Raw genomic sequence first — 13,330 nt, 5'->3', positions numbered from 1 at the left:
GACTGTGGGTCTATGACTCTATGGGGGTAAATTGGGTGGGGTGGGCTTGGACATTTGGGCAATTGGGCTTGGACGATACTCCATTGGGTTATAACTTATAAGTTATAACTATTAACTTATACGGATAGAAATAGAAGTAGAACTAATAATCTGATAGACTAATACCCCTAAATTTCGGTTTTTCGGTTTAACCGAAAACCGAAATACATAAACCGTGAACCGCAATGAAAAACCGAAAATTAATAATTTTAAAATCGTGCATCGACCGAAAAACCAATTAAACTGAAATTGAAAAAACGAAATTCACGGTTCGGCCGGTTTTTTCGGTTCGGTCGGTATTATGCCCACCCCTATTCTGGGGTCAATGTGAAGTTGTTTTTCTTCTTAAACAATGAGAAAAATCAATGACTTGTATCGGATGACCTCGAGATGGATCGCCCTAGGGCTGCAATGCGCCCGGTTAGCCTTTGCACAACCTTCACAATATCCACTACCGTGATATCCTCGACAGCTTTGATCTTGTCGGGGTTGATCTCGATCCCTCGATTGGAGACCATGAATTCGAGAAACTTACCGGACCCGACAATGAATGCACATTTTTCCGGATTCAGCTTCATGTTGTACTTCTTCAATATACTGAAGGTTTCCTGCAAATGCTTTAAATGGTCCTCTGCTCGCAGGGACTTAACTTGCATAGCGTCAATATAAACTTCCAAGGTTTTTCCTATTTGTTCATCGAACATTTGGTTTACTACTCGTTGGTAAGTGGCACCAGCATTTTTTAATCCGAATGACATTACGTTATAGCACTATGTGCCATATTTAGTGATGAAAGAGGTTTCTTCTTTGTTGCCCGGGTCCATCCATATTTGGTTGTACCCGGAATAGGCATCGAGAAAACTGAGAGTCTCATGGCCGACCGTGGCGTCGATCATGCGATCAATATTAGGAAAAGGGAAAGAATCTTTGGGGCATGCTTTATTTAAATCTTTATAATTTACACGCATTCTTAGTTTGTTCCTTTTCTTAGGGCTACTACTACGTTTGCTAACCATTCCGGGTATTTGACTTCCCTGATGGACCATATTTTAAGGAGTTTAGTTACCTCGTCCTTAATGAAGGCATGCTTGATCTCAGACTAGGGTCTCCTTTTCTATTTTACCGGGCGCAACTTCAGGTCCAAGCTCAGTTTGTGAGTAGTGATCTTCGGTGGGATCCATGTTATATCAAGATGGGACCAAGCAAAATAATCCATATAAGCTATAAGAAATTGAATGAGTTTTTTCCTAAGCTCGGGAGTTAACCCCGTGCCCAAGTATACCTTTCGATCGGGAAAATATTCGATCAGCGCGACCTACTCTAGCTCTTCGATAGTTGACTTGGTAGCATCAGAATCATCGGGGGCGATAAAAGATCGAGGAACCCCGTAGTCATCATCTTCGTGAATCCCTTGCTTGTCCGATTGGGTCAAAGCTGGCACCGATGATCTATTTGACTTCCTATTTCGCTTTCGAACCTGAGTCCTTTGTCAATGAGAGTGTTGATATCGGAATTACTTTATCAACGACAACCATCTCCTTCGCGGCGGGTTGTTCCCCGTAAACCGTCTTTATCCTCTCTGGTGTTGAAAATTGTAATACTTGGTGAAGGGTCGAAGGCAAGGCCCTCATATTGTGGATCCATGGTCTCCCGAACAGGGCGTTGTATCACATGTCCCCCTGGATTACATAGAACTTGGTTTCCTGGGTTTTATCGGCAACGTTATTTCTCCCTTAGTAGTTTCGCAAGCCATGTTGAATCCGTTCAGCACTCGGGCCGTAGGTACGATCTGGTCCTGTAGGCCTGGTTATTCTACGACCCTCAACCGAATGATGTTGGCCGAGCTACCTGGATCAATTAGCATACGTTTAACTCTAGTTTTATTCATAAGTACAGAATTATCAGTGCATCATTATGAGGTTGCATGATTCCTTCTGCATCCTTGTTGTTGAAAGTAGAGTCCTTTCAGTTAAGTAATCTCGAGTCCGTTTTTCTCTTGTGATTGACACTTTGGTGCGTTTCATCATCGGACCTTGAGGAACATCGACCCCTACGATGATCATATGGATGACGTACTGCCATTTTGTTTGTTGGAGTCCCTGTTTTTGAAGTGATTCTTAGCTCGATCACTTAGAAATTCTCGAAGATGACCGTTGTTGATCAACCGGGCTACTTTTTCCATCAATTGTCGCTAGTCCTCCGTCATGTGGCCGTGCGTGCCATGGTATTTGCATATTTGGTTGGGATCCCTTTGTGTTGGATCAGTTTGCAATGCGACCGATAACCGAAACGATGGCAGCCGCATCAACATTAAAGTTATACTCTGACAATCGTAGTGCCTTTTTGGGTCCCATAGATCTATCGAAGCCATTCTTGCTCATGAGTCCCCGTCAGCTTGAACCTCGATCATTTCTTCTTCCATTCCGTGCAGAGTTTCGCCCAGATCCGTTGTTCCCACGGTCTCCATTATATGGTTGATATCGATCTCTATTCGACCTTGGTTCTTGGTCGATATCCTCTTGATTCTATCGACGGGTATGATAGGATAAACGGACCCAAAAGGAGCCCAATTGATCATCCTCGACCCTGATATTCGACTGATACTGATTTTGCACATCGGCCCAAGTGACAACTGGGTATTCGATCAAATTCTGCTTCAACTGCCGTGTAGCCACTGAACTTCAAACGTTGAGACCTTGAGTGAAAGCTTGAACAGCCCTATCATCAGCGACAGGTGGCAAGTCCATCGTTCCATTTGGAATCGAGACATGAATTATCTGAGCATCTTGTCATCTTCCAAGTCATTTCCTTTGATAGCACACGTGTAGGAGGTGACGTGTTCGTTTGGATCAGTCGTCTCATTATACTTAGGAGTCTCGGGCATGCGGAACTTCTTGGGGATTGGCTTCGGAGCTGCACTCGGGGGAAAAGGTTTTTGTACAAACTTTTTGGAATTCAGTCCTTTCAATATCGGTGGTGATCCCGGGATTTGGTCGACTCTAGAGTTATAGGTTTCCACCTTCTTGTTGTTTTCCTCGATCTTCTTTTCCCCTGTCTCGATTCGGTTTGTCAGTTCTTCGAGCATCTTCATGATAGCAGGATTGGTCTCCAATTTCTTCTCGTTCGATTTCCTCGAAATCAATTCGACCTTGTGTACAATTTCCTTGGATGGCTCGAGTTCGACCCTGCTCAGTGTGTGGTTCTGGTTTTGGAGCTGGGCTATTGCTGCCTGTTGAGCCCGCAACATTTCGAAGATCACCCGCACGCTAATCCTGCAATCTTCACCACCACGTGCGCTCTGAGTAGCTGATCGGGCATCCTCATGGACGCTGTTTTCGGGATCGACGTCCAAATTTCTATTGATGGAATGTGAACTGGCGCCAATTGGATCTACAACCGGAATTCCATCTAGACCAACAGGGGGTACATCGTTTCCTGGTGCAATGTTCTCATTTTTGCTGTGGTGGCCGAGATCATTGTTAATGTGTTGAGGTGCTGACTGAGAGTTTGATATTTTTTAATCCCGTAATCAAAGATACTTCAAAGAACAAGTGTAAAATAGTATGTGTTACGAATGTTTGTACCAGGTAATCACTATTACCCTTAGCCCCACGGTGGGCGCCAAACTGTTTACCCTAAAATCGGATAACAATTGAATCGTGGTTTTAAGGACACGTGATATAACTTGGCATAAATTAAGAATAATAGATTAATATTGAAATTGACTATGAAAGAATAAATGCAAGCGACACGAATTGAACAACGTTGGTCGTCGAGTTCAGTCATCCTTGAACCAAATATGTTTCAACTTGCTTATGAACAGAATAACAAGGTAATGAAAGGTAGAAAATGACAGTATATTGCTTAGTATTGCGTGAATATGATCTTTTTACAAATGATCAGTCCCCCATTTATATAGTAGGGGAGTCCTATTCTAGGTACAATTCTATATGAGGTAAGAAATCCCATGATTGGCTAATTAATCGGCCTCTTCTTGATACGTGCAGGGAAACGTGCCATGATCCTCGCCCGATTGTGGATATTTCGGCTTTCTGTTATTCGGTTCGGTAAGTTTCTCGATCTCTATCTTGTTCGATCTCGATCTTGGTCGATCTCGACCTTGATTGGTCTCAGGGCCACGAGCTCGGCAACCTAACTTTGCATCATGGTTCGATATGATACGAGGCTGAACCTTGGCTTATTGCGTTCCAGCCTCGATGAGTCACACAAAAAGGGCAAGCCCGATTTGGCCGTATACAACATCTCATCATGATGCTTATAATTTAAATAGTTAAATGATTTGTTTTTAAAAGTTGTGAAATCGTATAGAATAGTCTAATAAGTAGAATGGTGTCAATATTTTTAGGAAAGTACAAAAATCAACAACAAAAAAATGCTTCGATTGGAACTGGAAGTTCCAGAACAGGTGACTGATATACCACAATAATAAAACTTTCTTTTATTTATTTTTATTTGGATCGGATTTAAAGTCACATAAATTTAGAAATATGTTTTATCTGCAAGCGAAGATTACAAAAACAAAAATCGTGAAAAAAGAGATATAAATAGGGGAAAATGGGAGGCCAAACACGAAAACTAAAGTAGATAAATAACACCTATATATTACTCTATTGGAGATGATACCCCTTTATAGTAAAGCAATAACGTCTCAGTGGCTAAGACTATCCAAAAAAGGGACTACAGTGCATGAATTTGAATGCTGCCTAATTGGCTTTTGCTACTTCCTATTAATTATGTGACCAAAAAAGAAAATAAAAGTATTGGAATAGTAAATAAAAGCAGGCCTTTAAAACTTTGATTGAAGCGCATCGATATTTTTGTAAATTTTTCGTTATAAAAGAAAAAATGTGGACTATCAATTTTGTACCAAAAAATTAAATTGAAAAAGATACTTTATTTGTATTTGTTGGAAATAGTAATAGGAAAAAAAACGGACGATTTGCAAGATGGAAAAGTAGGTGTAGGACAAACGTTTCAAAGATTTACAAAATGCATAATTACAAATTACACGTAACAAAAATGGTATTAACTCTTTTGGGCGTGAAAAAATAAACAAGGAAAAAAACAATCCGACCTACCGGATTCGAACCAGTGACCTAAGGATTTCAGCAGACATACTACAGTCCTCCGCTCTACCAACTGAGCTAAGGTCGGTGTTGCTCAGGTAACCAAATTTATAAATTATATTGTCGTTTCCGGTGTCTTACTTTTATTTATTTGGTAAAGTTAGAAGAAAAGTAAATGTGGACAAATCTATATCTATCTATCTATCTATATTATTATAAAAGCATGAATCCTAGGAAGCTAAATATTGATGGACTAAAATATCCTCAAAATCTTGATAGACTTTTGTACCCTTAAAATATAATTTTTTATCGGATAAAAGTGTAACTTTTAAGACCCTTCTTTCGGATTTAGGACTTTGAATGTATTACTAATTCCTTCGAATTTGGGTTCTTACTTAAATTCCGTTTGGCATACAACTAGGTCGTACTTTAAATCCATCTAAATTACAACCTAAAGGCAGCTCTATTTAGGGGTGTCAAATGGGCGGGTTAGGTCAATTTTGGGCGGGTCAAAATGGGTTGAGTCAATAATTGGGCGGGTCATTTGACCCGCCCAAAAGTTACTTGGGCTAAAATGGGTTGAGTCAAGATGGGTTAAAATTCTGGTCATAATCCAACCCGCCCAACTCTTATTAAACTTTAATTAAAATATGTGTTATTTTCTTATAAATTGTATAATTACTAAATAAAGATTTTTTGTTTTTGTTATGGTCATATTTAAAATATTAAACAAAAAATAAAATTATTTCTAAGATATTTTGACAAACTTACTCATGGATCAATTTGGGCTAAAAATTAGCCCAACTTTAAATGGGTTGAGATGGGTTGGGTCAAGATGGGCTAAGTTCAATAAATGGGCGGGTCAATAACCAACCCAACCTTGGGCAGGTTGGGCGGGTCATTTGGGCTTGGGCCAAATTTGACAGATCATTGCCGCAAGAAATTTTGAAAGCTTAACCTTTTTTTTTATCAAGGGATATCAATTAGATCTCCTTTTTTCTTGAATTCCATTTGTCCCTTAATCGAGCATATCATATATGCAAATTTTACGTTCTCCTTTTATACCATATATATACTTTACATGCTTACAGATCAGCATGCTGTCATTTTCTATGCAGTAAACACCACTATAGTCTATAGATTTGAAACATCGCCTTGAATTTGCACTACAAAATAAGTGTTACTTTTTGACGGTTTTATTGCAGAGGTTAATAATGACCTCCGCAAATTGCTTCAATTTTGGCGTTTCAGCTAGCCTCCGCTATTCTAATACAATTTTCGGAGGTTTCTTAAAATAAAACCTCCGTAATAAAATTATTTGCCTAATTTTTGGTTGGCGGGCCTTTATTTCCCCTTTCCCTCTAATTTTTTTTTTCTTTCTAACCCCCTTTCCCTCTCATTCTACTAAACTGTACAGATCCAACCAAACCCTAACCCCCTCTCTTATTCAATCAAAGTTCTGGGGTTCTCACAATTCCCTCTAATCGTGACATCCGTCACCTCACAAAAGCTAGATGAAGAAGGGTTTGCGAAACTTTGGAGCGAGATACTGAAGATTTTCTTTTCTTTCACAGCTCAAAATTTCTCTTTTGTTTTGTTTTTGATTCCTACTCATCTCAAATCAGCCATTGGTTGGTTCTGGTAATTTACCCAGTGATTGTTTTGTTAGTATTATGTTTAATTTGCACTTTTTATCTGATTTTTGTGTGTGCGTGTGTGTTTGGCAGATGCAGATATGGAGTATGGATTCGTGTGCTCTGATGAGGTGCCCAATGAACATGACTTTGATGTTGAGAACCGATACTACAACTCAAGAGGTTTTATCTTTAAAATTTCAATTTTCATGAAGACTAAATGTTTAGGGCTTATTTTCAGACCCTTTAACTGTTCGTCTAGCAATGGATAATACTATTTCAACTACTTTGGACTCCTCTATGCATTCAAAAATACTACAGAGCTTTCATTTTCAACTCTATTTTTCGATATCCTATTGAATTGTCATATAAATCTGTATTTATAATCTGGATGCTATATAATTGAAATATTGATAATGTTATTTTCTGTTATTAGACTATTTGATGGAATGACTCTCTTAGACTGGAATGTTCTGCCCATTTTTCTTTAGCTAAGGGTTATGGATGAGTTAATTTATGCCATGCTAGTGATGCTTAGTGAAGTTTTTAGACTAGAATGTTAGCTCTAATGTCTTTAACTCACTGAATATTTACCTTTGATAATATGTTTTTATATTTATGTTATAGTAGGTTAGTTTAATATTTTTTACCAAATTACCAATCAATGCTCGTTATAAAAATTTACATGTAAACTTTAAAAATGATCTAATTCTTAGAGTAATATTTATCGGCCTGATTGCTTCTTATAAAAATTTACCTTTGAGAGTAATGTCTATTGAGCTGATGCCTTACTGCCATTTGTTTGTGAGAGCAATGTTTCCCTTTTTGCTTGTCTATTGAATTCTTTTTTTACAGTGTACAGAACATTGAGGTAGAATGTCTGCTTTTGTGTTCTATTCCTTGCTTTAGATTGATGATATGGTTGAAAAGATTCAACTACGTGGCTATCACCACTAGGAAAATGTGTTGTAAGAAATACATGTATGAACTGTCACCACTGTAAGATTGTGTTAAAACGTCAATATGCATATCTGTTTATCCAACATGGCACTATTTATGACTATATTAGTGAAATACTATTATGCTTGTGTAGCTTTGCTGGATGTAATTTCTTCTGAAATATGGATTACTGTTCGCCTTATAGTCGATCCAGAAAAAACCTTACTGTTTTACTTAATTTCCACTATGAATTCATGAGATAACGAGTGAGGTTTCTTTCTTTTCAGGTTCACTTAGAGTAGAATGTATTGACCTCTAATGCCTCTTAGACTAGAGTGCATTAACCTCTATTATCTTTTAGATTATAATTATCACATTGGATGCCTTTGTAGAAACAATACTGATGATTGGATCTCTAGTGATGATATTGACAATTCGTTGTGAATGAAATCAAACAGCATTATTGTATCTTTTGCTTCTTGTAACAAAATCCCAGTTCTACTATACTATTATTCTACTTGTCCAAAATCTTTGCTATCTGTAATTCTTTGCCTAGTTAGACGTATATTCTTCTTTTTTATGCAAGATATACATCCGCATGGTCACTATTCATTAATCTTTGATAGAACTTTCAGTAACATTAGATGGCTTGGACTCGCTAGTCAAAACTTTGATTAGTAACTAATGTTTATCATTAAAATGACTGCAATAGGTAACTGAATTCTTTTTGTTTTATCTTGTTGAATAAGAGATTTGTTTTCACATTAGAGGTTCTTCTCTGATGCCAAGTTTACTTTCACTTTTTTCTTTTTTGGATAAAAGACTTATTCGATGCAATTTTAATGAAAATTGTATTTGCGAATGAACTTTACTCAGGAATCATTGCGTTTATATCTCACCTCTAGGCATGTGGCATGATTTATGCTTCATCTTCTTTCTTGATATTGCAAGCTTCTTGAATAGTTTTCTTAACAATTGGAATAAAATAATATTAACTATTCTACACATACTTTGATGTTGAACTCAACGTATTTGATTCTGCATAATTATTCTCATTTTGGACAATCTTAATTGACTCGTGACTTATTGAATATGCATGAAAGTTCATGATATAGTCCCAGATGGGGTGAGAATGTAACCCCTATATGTAGTTGATGCGAATATGCTTGAGATTTCTTATTAAGAAAACTCTGTAAGTATTTTTCAAGTCATCTGTTGTCTCTGAACGTTTTACGGGTTGAATCATGTATATTGGTTGGTCCTTTGCTACTTCTACAGATCATATATCATTGGAGGATGATAGCAATTTGGCCTGATATCTTCCTTTCGCAAAGTTCTTTGAGATCATGTGTTTGAAAGATTCACCATTGTACGCATTTAAATCATCAGTTTGTTTAATATATGATTCAATACTAAAAACATGAAGGTACGCATTTACTTCAGCTCATAATTGTTTCCATTTCAATTCATAGACAACATAAACATGGATACGAAATAGATTAGCACTATGAATACAGATCATATAACCTCAAGTACTGCTTCATTGAGAGGAACAAGTTCCTTTTGTCATTCATCATAAAGAAAAAGTTTTTTGGTGCAGGTTGAAATTGGAAACTACACATCATTCTATGAGTTTGACATTGGTCTTCTCTCCTAAGAGGTATTTACCTTGCAACTGTTACAACATTTGCAAAAAGTAGCAGCAACATTCACCTTTTACACTTGTAATAATACTTTCTAGATTCTGAACCTAACAAAGGAGACAGGAGATTTTTATCGGTGTTGAATGACAAACTTCCTCTTTCCATTTCTACATTCTGGTGAAAAATCTTGTAGCTTTTATTTTGTTCTACAATGTTGTAGCAACATTCCATTGTGTTCGGCTATTTGTATTGTACCCTTTATATCAACTGAGCTGATGTTTTGCGTGTAAATTTGAATTACCTTAGTTAGTATCAATATAGTTTGATAAGGATTGGAATTTTTTATGTTTGTTTTTATGGTTATATGTAATGGAATAATGCTACAGTTCATTAATAATTTTTTTTATACAATTGAGATCATATTATGGGGGTTATAAGGCCCCACAAATATTTTTTTAAAATCACTGGGATCATATTGTGGGGATTATAAACCACCGCTAATTGTCTTTGAAAATCGTCACAAATTTAAAATTCAATTTGTGGAGGTCGTCGTGGAGGTTTCAAAAAACTGTCAAAATATAGCTCGTGGCAATCATAACTGTGGCATTTTTAAAAATCGCCACAATTCATTTTGTGGGTGTCGTAAACCGCCACAAATTATCAAAATAACCCCCACAAAATAAGCATTTTCTTGTAGTGTTGGTAGACAAAATCATTCAGCTGAATGGAAGAGGCCGCTGGTTAAGGTGAAATTATTTCTGCCAATTTATTTTTTGTTCTTCCTTCGTGTTGTAAAACAGTTTTGTTGCTGTTCAATTATACTCTATTTGATAATTCAACTTGACGGTAAATCAGCTTGAAGCTATTTTACAGCTTAGTTGGATGGTTGTTATGTATGGTTTCATAATATATTGTATTGTATTGTAGTGTATCGTTTTGATGTATACAATGTTTGGATAGATTGTAGTATTATTTTTCGCATGGGCGGATCCACGTACAATGGAGTGGGTGCTTCAGCACCCATTGTTCAAGAGTCGGAGACGGTATATTTTATATGAAATTCTTTAAAATTTGCTATATAATGACGCAACCCATTGTTCCCTTATTCTTTAAAAAAATAAGTGAACGACGCGACCGCACTAAATTGGTTGTTCCATAAAGTGGCACTTTTCGTCATTACGTAACGACGGATTTAACGATACGATACAATAAAATTTAAGTAACAATCAAAACAAATATTGTATTTAAAGTAACATACGATACAACCCAATAGGTAACAACCCTCCAAACAAGCTGTTAGAAACTTCAAGTATTGTGGAGCTTTGGATTTGCATGTCAATCTTTGACGTCTATGCTTTAAAGCACATATTTTCCTTTTTAATTCCAGGCCTGTATGTTGCTATTGGATGGGTATAACTCTTTGTCTAATCAAGCCTCCTTTTTTGGTCCTTGAAATATTTTATACTTTTTTTTTTTAATTTTTAAAACCGTTTTATTCAAAATCTTATGGAGAGCAAATTTTATATTCCATTCGCTGAAAGCAACGATAGAATGCCCTGCACAGTTATATATTAATTATTGTCATGTAACTGTGACAAACATACTTTATGTCGCCAATAATTGAACTATGTATGAGTTTTGACCAACTAATTAAATACATGAAACTTGTGTTCCATGGGACATGGTCTTAGATTTAAATATTCTTTTTTTATATATATTTCCGCTAGAAAAAATCCTATGGTTTCAGACAAATTAATCTCCTATTCTTTGATGAGACCTTACTGCATAATAATTTCTGATTAGTAGAAGGTCCTTAATTTATAGTCTCAAAGAGGTTTATCTAATGGCATAATTAAAAGGTCAGTTGTTACAAAAATTGATAACTTTTGCATGAATCTTGGAATATATAAGATGGCGTAGGAACATATAGTAGAATTTAGGAACACCAGTTAAAAAATGGAAATAAAGAATCACAAAAGTCGGTCATATAAACTAAGCACAGATCGAATAAGGAGTTTGTGAATACTTGGATTTCATGCAAGGATGACAAGGCACTTACATGAGATATGCTGCTCACCAATTGGCATATAAGTAGTACAACCATACATTAGTTGACTAAAGCTTTTGATTATACATGCATTTCATAGATCATATACAAGATGTTAACAAACGTAAATTTAGTTGTTTGTTTGTTACTGTATTTGTCTCTATTTTTTGAGTTTAGTTGTAAATTATAACAAAATAAAGTTGTAATACGTATACCAAAATGATCGATTAGTTCAGGGTGGTGAAATTGAAAGTGACTGCTCGAATTTTCCTATTGATACATCTCAAAGATACTCTAAATGATACACGAGGCAACCCTGTAGAACCTGCAGGAAGAGGCTTTAAAAAACTATTAATTTGTTTGTGTAATAACTAGAACCTGAGCAACTACTTGGTTATACAAGAAGATAAGCAGATGGGCGTCATTATTTGTTGTTATTCATAACATTTTGCTAAGGAAAAACCTGGGGGTGAAAAAAAAAAAGAAAAATATCACTTGTTTTGTTTGACACGATGAGCTCATTAACTACATGCTAATTGTCGTATTCAAGTCTTATCATCAACCATCCAAAGGAAAACTTAATGATTAAGACGTCAAAATTTGAATCCCTAATGAGTTCGAAGTCTACTACTGTATCGAGAATTCGTTCTACTTCTTTGATAATTATTTGACTAAGTCGATCATATTTTTAAGTTCAGATGATGAATGATCGTTTTGAACTAAAGTATTATATTAGCGTAATAACAATAATTTTAAAGCTTAAAATATTATCACATTTTTATATAATTTTTTAGTAAATTTAATATATTTTTCTTTCTTTCAATAATTGGTTAAAAGCTTACGTGCAACGCACGTACATAAAAACTAGTTATACTAAAAGCACGAAGGCCCTTAACGAAATGCCGTTCGCCTTTTTTACCCTTTAAAAATAGAGTTTACATTGTACAAAATAGTCATTTTAGTGATTTTCCTAATATTTAGGACAATTAATGTATGGTTTACTTATAAATCTTTCCTAATTTAATTGTATAAAAAGTCCTAATTTTTAAAATTTAAAAACCAGTTTATATTTACATTATATAATTTGTTTTCTTTTAGAGTATGTAACAAAACTATAAATATATGCAACCGATTTCACGAATAAACGATCAAATGGTCTCAATTTAAAACACTTGAACATATGAATGTTGATCTATCGAAGAATGCTTTCAATTTTAAGCCTAATACATTTCCATGTTATACTGAAACTACTTTTCTACTAAAACAATATTTTCCATTTGTCAACGTTTTAGTAGAATATTTAAAAACTACACTCAATAAATACAATAATTAAATAAGAAGACATTTAAGAATATAAGAGAGAAAAGTAGTTGCTAAGAGTCAAAAACACTAATAATTCTGCAAACCCAAATATCTAAAAATAAATTATAATTTTTATCATTTAAAAATATATCAAAAGCACGAAGTCACTTAGCGAAATGTCGTTCATCCGTTTTATCTTAAAAAATATTAAAAAACAGTTATTTAGTTATGTTCATAATATATAGGAATTTGAAATCAACTAAAGTTTTCGTTATTAACACTTTCCTTATTTAAACCAAGAAATATCAATATCTAAAATTTTAAAATCAATTAAAATTTACTTTAGATTGAATGGGTAAATAACTTAACTAAATGCAAGAATTTGTCTATATTATTGTTGAGTTATAGGTTAGAAACCCGAAATGCTGGGTTAAAAAGGAGTGTATGCCTCCTTTTAAGAGCTCTAATATCTATTTCTTTTATTTTTAACAGTACCTTAAATTAAAAGTATTTTATAAATTCATTGATCCACAACTACAAGACAAAAAAGTCTAAAAAATTTTAAAACAAAATGTCTTCATTTGAGACGTAAGAAATGAATTTAACACTAATTTTTATAATAAATTAAATTACTAAAGA

The 13,330-nt window shown here is 35.1% G+C and overlaps 1 long non-coding RNA gene and 1 other non-coding gene across 4 annotated transcripts; one reads left to right on the top strand and one right to left on the bottom strand.

The window, feature by feature from the left end:
- Positions 1 to 5,128: 5,128 nt before the first annotated feature.
- Positions 5,129 to 5,214, bottom strand: TRNAY-GUA. The gene is given in 2 exon segments: positions 5,129 to 5,164; positions 5,178 to 5,214. It is a non-coding gene; the product is annotated as a tRNA-Tyr (tRNA).
- Positions 5,215 to 6,245: 1,031 nt separating this feature from the next.
- LOC109220590 lies at positions 6,246 to 9,687 on the top strand. 3 transcript variants are annotated; one of them, XR_002067127.1, is made up of 3 exons: positions 6,246 to 6,767; positions 6,854 to 9,125; positions 9,300 to 9,687. It is a non-coding gene; the product is annotated as an uncharacterized LOC109220590 (long non-coding RNA). The 3 variants fall into 3 exon arrangements; XR_002067126.1 differs by having other exon boundaries at positions 6,270 to 6,767; positions 6,854 to 6,943; positions 8,978 to 9,687; XR_002067125.1 differs by having other exon boundaries at positions 6,265 to 6,767; positions 6,854 to 9,687.
- Positions 9,688 to 13,330: the final 3,643 nt, after the last annotated feature.

The sequence above is a fragment of the Nicotiana attenuata genome, unplaced genomic scaffold, assembly GCF_001879085.1.
Source record: "Nicotiana attenuata strain UT unplaced genomic scaffold, NIATTr2, whole genome shotgun sequence".
Classification (NCBI taxonomy): domain Eukaryota; kingdom Viridiplantae; phylum Streptophyta; class Magnoliopsida; order Solanales; family Solanaceae; genus Nicotiana; species Nicotiana attenuata.
The sequence above is the reverse complement of the archived record's forward strand: the minus strand, read 5'-3'. Positions and strand labels throughout refer to the sequence as shown.